Genomic DNA, 12,557 nt, shown 5'->3' with positions numbered 1-12,557 from the left:
TGTGGAGGCCCTGTTGGGGTGGCCCGCACTCCCAGGGCATGCAGGGTGGGCTTGGCTAGGGGAGGGGTGCAGTTCAGAGTCGGGCTGAGGGCTTGTGCACACAGCTTGCCTGGCTTCCTCAGAGCTCTGGTGCTTTTCCCTGCCTAGGAGGTCTGGCCAAGGCCAGGGCAGGCTGGGCACTGCGGGAGCGGGCCCAGCTCAGGCCTGGCCCCCTGGTCTGGGGCAGACCTGCCACGTGAAAGCACTTTCCTCATGGGTGGGGGTCAGGCTTGCGTCTGTAGGATGGTGGCAAGGAAGTTGGGGTGGCTTGTTGCTGGATTTGAGGCTTCTGGCCTCTGACCTAGTGTGATCGCGGGAGAGGTGTCAAATCAGACCATGGTGGGCAGTGGGTCCCTGTGCCTGAGCTACTGGGCGCCCAGGCAGGAGGGCAACTGCGGGGGCGGGGCCTGTGGTAGGCAGGACCAGCAGGGGCGGAGCCGGCTGGAGGAGGCTGTGTCCTGGTTAAAATTAGACTGGAGATGCTTGCTGGAACCATGCAGCCAAGTCCTGTGGGCTGGGCCGCGTGGATGCTCCTGGGTTATTTTCGTAGATCCCTTTTCCTGTGCCCTGTAGTGGCTGACAGCCTCGCTCGCCCGTTCCAGGGGGTCCCGACTGCCAGGCCTTCCGCTGCTGGGGACCCCAAGAGGAAAGAGCTGCGGGGTGAGAGCGGAGACTGTGCACGTGTGCGTGCGTGCGTGCATGTGTGTGTGTGTGTGTGTGTGTGTGTGTGTGTGTGTGTGTGTGTGTGTTGTCCAGGGTTCTCGGTGCGGGTGGCTGTGCCATCCTGGGTGTGGGCCTTGGACTCGTGTTCCTGACTTGTGTGTGTGCTGGCATTTGGGGGGTGGCGATGGGCATGGCAAGTGGGGTTCTGTGTGGCTGCCCATATTTTTGGGCGTGCATGTCGGTAGTGGACATGTGCAAGTGGCAGCATGCGTGTGTGGGGGGTTGTGTGTTGTGCACATGCCAGCACAGGTGCATGGGGCACGGGTGCGTGTGGGCGTAGCTGGGGCACCTCTTCCAGCTGGAGGCTGTGGCCATTTTTAGACCTGCCCCAGCCCCCCCGCAGGGTCTGCAGGCTTTGCCGTCTGGGGCTTGCCCGACAGAGATGGCGCTGTGGCTGTGGAGGGGTGGCGTCCGTGGTTCTATGCACAGCGGAGAGTAGGGGTAGAGACGGGACAGTGCTCCCCCTCCCCCTGCTGTGTTCTCTGGCTCATCCCTGAGGGTGGACCCCTGGGGGGCACCTGCCATAGAAACCATCCGGGACCTCCCCCCCCCATTGCAGTGGCCCTGCCGCCTGCATCACTCTCTGGGAGCCCGGTAGCTGAGTTTCCTGCTTGTGCCAGCTCTCAGGGTTCGATCTCAGAGCCTGGGCGCTGTCCCTGAGCTTGTTTTGCTCAAGGCTGGTACTCTACAACTTGAGCCACTTGAGCCACAGCTCTACTTCCAGCTTTTTGGTGGTTAGCTGGAGAGAAGAGTCTCATGGGTTTTCTGGGAGGGCTAGTTTCAAGCTGTGATCCTCAGATCTCAGCCTCCTGAGTAGCCAGATGACAGGGTGAGCTCCAGCCAGCCTAGGGATTGAATACAAGGCCTCACATATGCCAAGCAAGTGCTTTATTTCTTGAGCCACCCACCCAGACCAGTTCCTTTTTTTTGTGGGGGGGGGTCCAGTCATGGAGCTTGAACTCTGGGCCTGGGCATTGTCCCTCAGCTCTTCAGCTCAAGGCTAGCACTCTACCACTTGAGCCACAGCGCCACTTCCGGCTTTTTTTTCTTTTTTCTTAGGTGGTGCTGAGGAATTGAACCCAGGGCCTCTTGCATGCAAGGCAAGCGCTCTACCACGGAGCCACCTTCCCAGCCCCATCCTTTTTTTTTTTTTTTTTGGTTGGTCGTGGGGCCTGAACTCTGGGCCTGGGCACTGTCCCTCAGCTCTTCGGCTCAAGGCTAACGCTCTACCACTTGAGCTACAACGCCATTTCTGGCTTTTTCTGCTTATGTGGTGCTGAGGAATCAAACTCAGGGCCTCATGCATATGAGGCAAGCGCTCTACCACTGAGTCACCTTCCCAGTCCAGCCTAGGGAATCTTCTTAACCTCTGTCCCGTCCAGCCCCCTCCCCTCCGGGGCTTGTGTGATTGAGGTGTCACCCTGTGCGCAGTGGAGTGGCTTTGTGACTGAAACAGATTCCACAAAACAGAAGCCAGATGCTGCCACACTGCCATGGGTCCATGTGGAAATCAAGTCCAGTCTGGCTTCGACTGCTGTGCATCCTCACACATGTGGCTTGGTCTCCCTGGGCCTCCGTCTCTGCACCTGTGTGACAGGGCTCAAGTAGGGCCTGACTCCCACTGTCTCTCTTACTTGTTGCCTTGAGATCTCTGGAACATGGCAGGTCGGCAGGGCCAGGCAGCTGGTGTCCAGTGTACCCTAGTTGCAAGTAGGTCATTTCATTTGAGCCTCAGTTTCCTTACTTGTACTCCAGTCCCTACAGTACTGTGCATAAAGGAGTTGAGGGCGTCATCTACACACAGATCCGTCTTTGTTGTAACCAAATGTGGACTCCACGCTCCACAGCCCCGCTTGCTGGAGGCTGTGGGCACCTGGCTGGACAGGCCCAGCAGCATGGACAGCGGTATCCCTACAGAACCCCTTGTGGCCCAAGTCATGTGTGTGCATACCACTCCTGCAGCCAGCAGGCACCAGGCTGCTGGTGCGTGTGCCCCAAGCTGACTAACGAGCACGTTGGTGGCAGATCGCAGAGCAGAGCGGCATGGGACCTCCCGAGAGCCGGGCACCCTGCCTGGGCCTGGGCCTGGGCCTGGGCCGCCTCCTTCCGCGTCTAGGGACTTGCTGCTGTGAAGCTGTCTGCTGGGCTGGCAGGCAGAGCATGGGCCCCGCCGTGAATCCAACAGCTGCCGGGCGGGTCTCAGTCCTTCTTGCCCCTGGAATCTTCCAGATCCATGGGAATCCCAGCTCCTCTGGCTCCTGAGCCCCTCTGAGCCGGCCTCTCCCTCCGCACAGGCCCGTATTGCGCATTCAGTGTGTCGCCGACACTCTGCCTGGTAGCTGGCTTTTTCAAAGGTTGTTGTTTTAATTTTTTCTCCTCGCCAGCCTCATAGTTGGGAAATGCAGAGTTACGCCTGTAGGAGGTGCTGATTTGAGGAGAATTTTTCTGGATGTGTGGTACTGGAATTTGAATTCGGTCTTGAGGTTGTGAATCAGGCACTTTATCACTTGAGACTTAAAGCTTTGCTGTTCAGGTAGAGTCTTGTGCTATTATTATGATGATGATTATTATGATTATTTAGCCTGGGCTTGAACTCAGGGTGTTGAGCTCTCATTGGCTTTTTTTCTTTGTTTAAGGCTAGTGCTAGACCACTTGAGTCACACCTCCAGTCAGGCATTTTGCTGGTTAATTGGAGATAAGAATCTCAGAGGCTTTTCTGCCCTGGCTGGCTTTGAACCTTGATCCTTAGATCTCAGCTTCCTGAGTAGCTAGGATGGCAGGCGTGAACCACTGGCGCATGGCATGACATGATTTTGAGATGGGGATCTTGGTAAGTTTTGCCTTCCACTTCTGGAGCAGCTGGAACAGGACTGTGAGCCATCGTGCCTGGCTCAGAAATGCCTTGGCTGTGCCCTGCCCACCCAGGGGCGAAGGCTGTGGGGGCGGAGCTTCTGCAGGGTCCTTGCTGGAAGCCAGCTCCTTTGCTCCTTTGCACCTTTGCCACCAGCTGTGGCCTGAGTCTCAGATGTCTGCCCAGGCCGGGCGCCTGGCGGGCCAGCGCTCGGTACAATCAAGAGCCGATGAGCCTGCAGTGGCTGGGAGGATTGAGTGAGGAAGTGAGATCCTAGGAAGGCTTGTGGGGAGCGGGCAGGCTAAGCAAGTCCAGAGAGATGCTAGGGAGGACCTCTGAGCCCTGGAGTGGGGGCCATCTTCTCAGCAGGGCAGGCTGGAGCACCCACCTCCTTAGAAGTATTTGGGGTTGTCTAAAAGATGATCCATTACAGGAAGCTCTAGTGATCGGCCTGCTGTCAGAGGCTGGGGCCAGTAGATGTGATGACAGATGATCTCTGGGGTGACAGGTGATGACTGAGATGACAGGTGGTGACCAGGTGACAGGTGATGATGGGTGACAGGTAGTCTCAAGGGTGACAGGTGATGACCAGATGACAGGTGATGATGGGTGACAGGTGATGACCAGATGACAGGTGATGATGGGTGACAGGTGGTCTCAGGGGTAACAGGTGATGACAGGTGACAGGTGATGACCAGGTGACAGATGGTGACAGGTGATGACCAGGTGACAGGTGATGACAGGTGACAGGTGATGATGGGTCCATCACAGGTGGTCTCAGGGGTGACAGGTGATGATGGGTGACAGGTGGTCTCAGGGGTGACAGGTGGTGAGGTGACAGGTGATCTCAGGGGTGACAGGTGATGGCGGGTGACAGGTGGTCTCAGGGGTGACAGGTGGTGAGGTGACAGGTGGTCTTGGGGTTAGTAGGAAGGGGTATTGGTCTCTTCCTAGGAAGGGGCCAATAGAGAAGGCGGCCCGAGTAGGGGACGGCTGGAGATTCAGGAGAGTCAGGCAGCCAGGAAGCTGCAAGCATGCGTGTGCAAGCATGCGTGTATGTGTGTATGCTTTGTAATCACACTCAAGGTGCAGTGAGACCCCAGTGTCCCCCACCCCGGCAGGGCTGCAGCCCTCGCAGGTGGGCGCTGGCCGGGGCCGGTGTTCTGGGGCCGGGTGGGCTCAACGCAGCCCTGCGCTTCTATTCTTGTGTGTGTTCCACAGTTTTTGAGCCTCTGGGAGTTCCTGAGCCGGGGTTCACCCGTGCCCGGCCTGCCCCCATCCCACTTCTTGCTTCTCTTGCTGTTTGTTTTCTTGCCCAAGATGCCAGACTGTTTTATAGTATTCCTCTCTTTGCACCCTGGGGTCCCCCAGTGACTGGTCAGAATCACAGGCAGAGTAGTCTGTGAGACTTTTTTTTTTTTGGTCGTGGGGCTTTAACTCTGGGCCTGGGCGCTGTCCCTCAGCTCTTCAGCTCAAGGCTAGCACTCTACCACTTGAGCCACAGCGCCACTTCTGGTTTTCTAATGGTTAATTGGAGATAAGAGTCTCACAGACTTTTCTGCCCAGGCTGGCTTTGAACCGCGATCCTCAGATCTCAGTTTACTCAGTAGCTAGGATTACAGGTGAGCCACCGGCGCCCGGCTTTGTTTTTTTTGTTGTTTTTTGTTTTTGAGTGCTGTATATAGTTTTTTTTTTTTTTTTTTTTTTTTTTTTTTGTCGGTCGTGGGGCTTGAACTCTGGGCCTGGGCGTTGTCCCTCAGCTCTTCAACTCAAGGTGAGCGCTCTACCACTTGAGCTACAGCGCCACTTCCTGTTTTTTGTTTTTATTTATCTTTTTTTTTTTTTTTTTGTCGGTCCTGGGGCTTGAACTCTGGGCCTGGGCGCTGTCCTTCAGCTCTTCAGCTCAAGGCGAGCGCTCTACCACTTGAGCTACAGCGCCACTTCCGGTTTTCTGATGGTTTATTGGAGATAGGAGTCTCACAATCTCTCCTGCCCGGGCTGGCTTTGAACCGCGATCCTCAGATCTCAGCCTCCTGAGTAGCTAGGATTACAGGCGTGAGCCAACAGTGCCCGGCCGGCGCCCGGCCTTGTGAGACTCTTATTTCCATCTAACCACCAAAAAGCCAGAAGTAGAACTGTAGCTCAAGTGGTAGAACGCCAGCCTTGAGTAAAAAGGTCAGGGACAGTGCCCAGGCCCTGACTTTGTGCCCCAGGACTAGCACACACGTGCATATGCACACACATGAATTGGTACAGGCCACTTCTACCCTGGGTGTGCTTTGGGGTGCTGTTCCCGCTTAGCTCTGGGCCCCTCCCTGCTGGCCACGTCTTTGGTGGTGGGGGAGGGGCCCTGTGTCTCAATCTCCATCAAATCAGGTCAGAAAGATGGCACCCATCACCTTGCCACAGCCAGAGACGCAAAGGCGGCTCCGGCGCGGACCCCACCACCCCGGCCCAGCAGCCCGCGCTCTCCAGTCAAGATGAAAACTCACATTTCATTTTTATATGCGGCGCCTAATCCAATAATGATTTCATGTTGCAAACAGCAATGATCTCTCAGCATAGTTAATCAGAAGAGACTTAATGCTGTCACTATTTATTAACCTCTGTTGAAAAGCAAGAAGTTCCCCCTAATCTGTGATTGTTGGTCTTGTCAGGCCCCGCGGAGTGAGAAAATAGTTCTGGCATTCATTAACGCTGTGAGCACCACGATGACAATGGGAGCCCCGTGGTATTTGGTGCATGAAATCTTGGCTGCGTTCTACAGGGACTGGGGGGGCCTGGCAGGGAGGGGGACCCCACTCCCAAAACACGCCTCCTCTGCCAGCTTCTTCTTCAAGAGAGAACCAGTCCTGAGAATTGGGAAGGAGGCAGAAGGTGGGGTGCAAGGGAAGGGCCAGACCTCTCCCCAGGGGATGGCATCCTCAGTTCTGCGGCTTTGAACTTGTTCTCAGATGTCTGTGCAGCCCCCCTGCCCTGGGCCAGTGACCCCAGCTTGTTCTTCACTTCAAAAATGGGGGAGGGGTCCCCCATGTCCTCTTAAAACAAAACGGCGAGGCTGGACGCTGGTGGATCACGCCTGTAATCCTAGCTATCAGGGGCTGAGATAGGAGGTTCAAGGTTTGAAGCCTTCCCGGGCAGGGAAGTCTGTGAGACTCTGATCTCCAGTGAACCACCAAAAAGCATGGCTGAAGTGATGGAGCGCTAGCCAGCCTGGAGCACAGAAGCTGGGGACAGCGCCCAGGCTCTGGGTTCAAGCCCCAGGATGGCACAGATGTGCACGTGTGTGCCACACACACACACACACACACACACACACACACACACACACACACACTACAGGCATGCCAGCTTGGGGCAGGTGAGGAGATGCCAGCTGTGTGCCCAGCTCTTCTGCTCAGACATGTGGGCCACTGTTGAGTGCGTACTATCATGGATTCCTCTGGCTAGGACTCGGGGTGTGGACCCCTCCTCCCAGTGGCTGGGGTGCCTTGCACGGGCCACACTTGGTAGTCAAGTAGTACTGCCCCCCGGGAAGGGCCCCCTCCCCGTGCCCTGGGTCAGTCTCGAACTCTAGGACGAGCCTTCCCCACTGTGCAACTCCTAATGGGAAATTCACCTTTGGCAAAACCGGTTTCCAGTTGCAGAGTCTCAGAAGCGCGGCCTCTACCCCGGGGCCCCAAGGAACCCGCAGACAAGCTTCTTGGGCAGGCCCTGTGAGCTCTTCAGTCCCCCAAGAAGATTCTCGGAGGTAACCCAGAGGGAAAGTTTGGGGGGTGGGGTGACTGCCCCCAGGGGTCGGCATCCTGCGCACAGAGGTGGCAGGTGCTGCTAATAGTGTAGGAAGAATGAAGCCGTCTGGGTGGGTGGGTTTTATGCTCTGTTTGGTAATAAAGGCTGCTGCAGAGAGGAATTTTAAATTTCAGTGTTCTCATTTGCCTGTTATTGCAAAGGAGCCGAGCCTGCCTTTGACTGGTAGAAGCTTCTGGAATTAATGAAGCGGCCTCTGATCGGGCAGAAATCAATGCCGCCTGCATTAATTGCCCGACGCAGAAACCTTTCGTTTTATTTCTGGCTTGGAGAGCCATGGCCTAAGAAATCTCTCTTAAGCAGTGTTCTGGGGCTGGGCTGTGTCTTTAATCCATCCGGGCGTGGGGAGGATGGGCTTCCTCCTCGTGGAGGTGGGGCCTAGAGAGCTGGGGGGGCTGGGGGGAGGGCCTGATGCACCCACACAAGGCTAGGCCAGCCCTGTCGGCGGCTGCACTCTATCTGCCATCTCTGTAGGCGCCAATCAGCCTTACCGAGCCAGTGCCCTTGCGGCCCCTGGCCTCCCCTGCAATCCATACCCTGGGGTGTGTGGCTACCTACTCGGTCCTCAAGCACTGGGGCCCTGCCTGGGGTCATCCCAACTTCAGTGCTCAGCCCTCTGTTGCCTCCCTCCCCAGGGCATGTGAGCTTTGAGCTGCATTCTGAGGAACAGATAGGTAGAAAGGGAGAGAGGGAGAGAGGAAGGGAGGGAGGGAGGAAGGGAGGGAGGGAAGAAAGGAGGACAGAAGGGAAGGAAGGAGGGAGGGAGGGAAGAAAGGAAGGAAGGGAGGGAGGGAAGGAAGTAAAGAGGAAGGGAAGGAGGGTGGTAGAGAAGGAAGGAGGGAGGGAAGGAGGGAGGGAGGGAAGCTAGGAAGGCAGGCAGGCAGGCAGGCTGGCTGGGCCACTCCAGGGAGAGGGGTATTAGGAACAAAGACCCTGGGGCACAAAGGTGCTGGCTGGGGGCAGAGGAGAGCCCAGAGCAGGCTGGTGGTGGTGGTGGGGTTCTGGTGGGGGGGCGGGGTGAAGAGTCAGCCCCATCGCTCCTGCAGATTTCCCATGTACCCCCACTGGTACCTGCGACCTCTCACCTGCTCTCTGCTTCCCCGTGTCAGCTTTTCCCAGAGGTCTTGTAAGGGGACCAGTTCAGCACTGTCTGCTGGATCGTGCTGCTCTCACCGGCTGCGGTTATCTGAGGGTCCTGCACGTTGTCACGCATGGACCCTCTGCTCCTCTTCATCATTGAGCAGTCTCCTCCCCTCCCCCATGCGACGCCATTAATGCACCCTCTAGATAACTGGCCTCTCATCGTCTCTCACTTCTGACGCTTGTCAGCTGAGCCGTCAGCGGTGTCACGTGGGTCTGCAAACGGGTCTGCATGTGAACAGGCGTTTTTCTGTGGTTAGTCCTGGGGCCTACAGTTGCTGAGCCATTTGGTGCGCACTTTAGTTTCCAAAAAATCCTCCTGGCCGAGCCATGCTGCATTCCAGTTGCTCCTTGAGTTTACCAACACTTGCTTTTATCAGGTTTTGGGTTTTGTGGTGGTTGTTGTTCTTTGTTGCTTTTTCAGTCGTGGCCATTTGGTAGGTGTACAAACAAGCATCCTGCGGTGGCTGTCACCACTAATGCCACCGCTCCTTTCTTTGGAATGAAGAAATGCTACCTGCAGGCCTGTTTCGGTTGACATGCCTGTTCACATAGTTTGCCTGGTTTTTCTTGGGTTGTTTGCTTGGGGTTGAATTCTGAGTGTTCATTATATAATCTAGAGAGCAGATTATGTAACTCTGGCAAATCTTTTCTCCCAGTCTGGTTTTGAGCTCTACCCAGCTTCTCCCTTCCCCCTGCCCCGTGCCCCACGCCCCAGCCCTGTCCCACTTCTTTCCCTTCCTTTGTGCATGCTGTGTCCTCAGTCTGTAATGCTCTTCCCCCTGCCTCCAAATCACAGAGCTCTGCTGGGCTCTCTTGTGAGCACAGCTCTGCTGTGGCATTTCTGCTGGAGTCTGGTCTGTCTCAAAATCTTTCACCCGGTGTTTGCGGCAAGGGTTTGAGAGCTCTTTTATCATTTGCACTGTGACTGCAGTTGTAATGCCGTTTGTGAGACAGGTTTTCCTCCTGCTTTAGATTGACTTGGCTTCTTTTCTTTTGTACTGGGGCTTGAACTCAGGGCCTGAGCGCTGTCTTCGAGTTTTTTGTACTCAAGTCTCGCGCTCTATCACTTGAGCCACAGCGCCACTTCTGGCGGTTAATTGGACATAAGAGTCTCACAGACTTTCCTGCCTGGTCTGGCTTTAAAAATCTGTGATCCTGGGCTGGGAAGGTGGCTCAGTGGTAGAGCGCTTGCCTTGCATGCCTGAGGCCCTGGGTTCGATTCCTCAGCACCACATAAGCAAAAAGAAAAAAGCCGGAAGTGGCACTGTGGCTCAAGTGGTAGAGCACTCGCCTTGAGCTGAAGAGCTGAGGGACAGCGCCTAGGCCCAGAGTTCAGGCCCACGACCGGACCCCCCCCCAAAAAAAAAATCTGTGATCCTAAGCCAGGCGCTGGTGGCTTACACCTGTAATCCTAGCTACTCAGGAGGCTGAGATCTGAGGATCACGGTTCAAAGCCCATGAGACTCTTACCTCCAATAAACCACTAGAAAATTGGAAGTGGTGCTGTGGCTCAAGTGGTAGAGCGCTTGCCTTGAGCTGAAGAGCTGAGGGACAGCGCCCAAGCCCAGAATTCAAGCCCCACTACCGACCAAAAGAAAACAAAAAACAAAAAACAAACAGAAAACCAAAAAATCTGTGATCCTCAGATCTTGGCCTCCTGAGTAGCTCGGATTATAGACATGAACCACTGACACCTGGCTTGGTTTCTTTATTCAGCTTTGGTTTTCGTTCCAATCGCCTCTGTTCCCTCTGCACTGGGGAATGGGCCTGGATGGCACTGAGTGTGCAGATGCCTCGGGAGAGGCCATGACTTCTGGTGTCCATCCTTGTGTCCATGGATGTGATATGCCAGCCTGCCTGCCACGACTCCTCCCTTGCATCCATGGATGTGGTATACCAGTCTGCCTGCCACGGCTCCTCCCTTGCGTCCATGGACGTGGTATGCCGGCCTGCCTGCCGGGCTCCTCCACGGCTGCTCCTGGCCTTGTGCTCGCCGCTGAAGCACTGCTCCAAGGGAACTTTGTTCTCCCAGGGCTGCAGGACTGGGCTCTTGTGCCCCCAGCCAGCCCTCGCTCTTCTTGGCACCATTGTGGGCAGGGGCCAGGTCTGCCTATTCACAGATGTACACGTAGTAGGTTTCAGTGAAGATTTGTGAATGAATGAATGAAGAGTGCATATCTCTGTCTGGATCTGGCTGTTGTCATCCACACTCAGGGTGCCCCATGAACCTCGTTTACGGTGGAGAAGCCGAGGCCCTATCTGCGGGCCCTGGAGTAGCCTCGTTCCTGCTGACATGCGTGCAGTACCCACATCCCCCACTCCAAGCTCACGGTGGGGGGGGTGGTGGAGAGGTTTTATTTTAATCCATGTCTACAGAGAACTTTTACACAGTGATCGTAATAGAGAGGCTTAACTTATTTGGGGAAAACAGTGTTGACTTCCCGGTGTCAGACAGAGGATTAGGAAGCGCTGGCTGAGTCCTGAGTAAACTGGGCCTGCGCACAACCATCGAGAGTGAGGCCGGAACTTGACAGGTGCTGCAGACAAAGTGACCGAGTTAGAACTCTCTCTCTTGCTTCCCTTTGCCCCTTCCCTCCCCCCTTCCCCCTCTTCCCTCTCTGAGGGGTTGGGGAGCCAGCAGCTTGGGGGTGTTATGGTGTAGACACTGCTCAGATGGACTGGAGATCCCATGTGGCGTTTGGCTCCTCTGTGGATCTCCAGGCCTGGTGTGAATTAAATCCCTAAGGAAGGCTGCAGAAAGAACTCACTGGGAAGCTGACATGGTGCGGCTACTGCGGGGGTGCCTGAGAAAGCGGGGGTGGGGTGAGGTGAGGGGCAGAGGCACACACGTGTGGCTGTGTGGTGAGTGATTGCATGCGGGGCCTGGACGCGTGGATGGGGAGGGTCGCGTCTAATTCAGAGCAGGATGCAAAGGACCCCACCACACTGTGCACATCAGCAATGGACAACGGCGACTGTTCATTTCTGGAATCTTCTCTCACCATTGGGATTGTGGGGCTTCTGTGGATGGGGGTGGGGGCTTGAACTTGGAGCCTGGGCACTGTCCCTGAGCGAGCGCTCTACCACTTGAGCACAGTTCCAGTTCTGTTTTTTTTGGTGGTTCATCGGAGATGAGTCTCGTGGACTTTTCTGTGCTAGGCTGGCTTTGAACCGTGATCCTCAGACCTCAGCCTCCAGAATAGATGTAAACTCATTTTGCTTGAAACATCGCCCCCAAACCTCTGCTCTCTTGGCTCTTCTATTTAGGGGTGAGTCGCACTTGCTGTGTAGATCAGGTATGGACTTGAGTCCCAGCTCAGAGCTCTGTGCACCCCGTTTTGCATTCACTGAACACGATCACAGAGCTCTACCCGAGAGCCCCGTGGCTGTAAACAGGATGCACGCTTCACGTCCCCCCTCACACCCCACCCAGATCTCCCTCCTGGAGGCCCAGGAGGCTACCAGCACTTTCTAGAACAAGCCCGGGATGAGCTGTTTTCATTTCTTGCAAGGATGTTTTTATAGAAGAAAATCGAGTCCTGCACGTGGCATCTATGCAGGCCCTCCGCAGGTGGGGGGAATTAATCAGGCCAGAAAGTGGGAGGGGGGAGGAGAAGGGCATTTTATCAAACTGCTGTGCCCGGGAGCCCCGAGATGAAAAGACCCCCCCAGGCAGAGGGGTCAGATGTTTCTTTTGTTGTTATGGAAAGCCGTGCGGATAATTAATGCTGCTGAAAGAAGATTGCTCCTTGGCGTCGGCTGGGCGCCCCCCGCCCCGCCGCCCCCCCACCCCAGTCTGGGATCTTATGGGAAGAAACAAATCAGGGGAAAGACTTAGGCACCCGGAGCCCCTGCCAGTTCCTCCCCGTAATAAATAATGTTTGTCTGGGACACAGCCTCAGACGGCCGGGCGGGACCCCGGCTGCAGACACGCATCTGGGGGTCCAGGCCTGCGGCCGCCATGACAAAGGAGGAAGGGGGGCTCCCAGAC

General features: G+C 55.9%; 1 protein-coding gene across 9 annotated transcripts in view; it reads left to right on the top strand.

Moving 5' to 3' along the window:
• LOC138826396 (homeobox protein cut-like 2) overlaps window positions 1-12,557 on the top strand; it is a 125,430-nt gene that overhangs the window by 33,856 nt on the left and 79,017 nt on the right. The window contains exon 1 of one of the 9 annotated variants that reach the window (XM_070021520.1): window positions 622-699. The exons of 7 other annotated variants lie outside the window; for them this stretch is intronic. The gene's annotated coding sequence lies outside the window, so the exon portion shown is untranslated. Of the gene's footprint in view, window positions 1-621; window positions 700-12,557 lie in introns of those variants that run through there. One more of the 9 variants, XM_070021525.1, reaches the window with a different exon arrangement.

Source organism: Dipodomys merriami, unplaced genomic scaffold (genome assembly GCF_024711535.1).
Source record: "Dipodomys merriami isolate MVZ:Mamm:240054 unplaced genomic scaffold, mDipMer1.0.p SCAF_142, whole genome shotgun sequence".
NCBI lineage: Eukaryota > Metazoa > Chordata > Mammalia > Rodentia > Heteromyidae > Dipodomys > Dipodomys merriami.
Note: the sequence above shows the minus strand (reverse complement) of the source record. Positions and strands in the feature narration are given on the sequence as shown.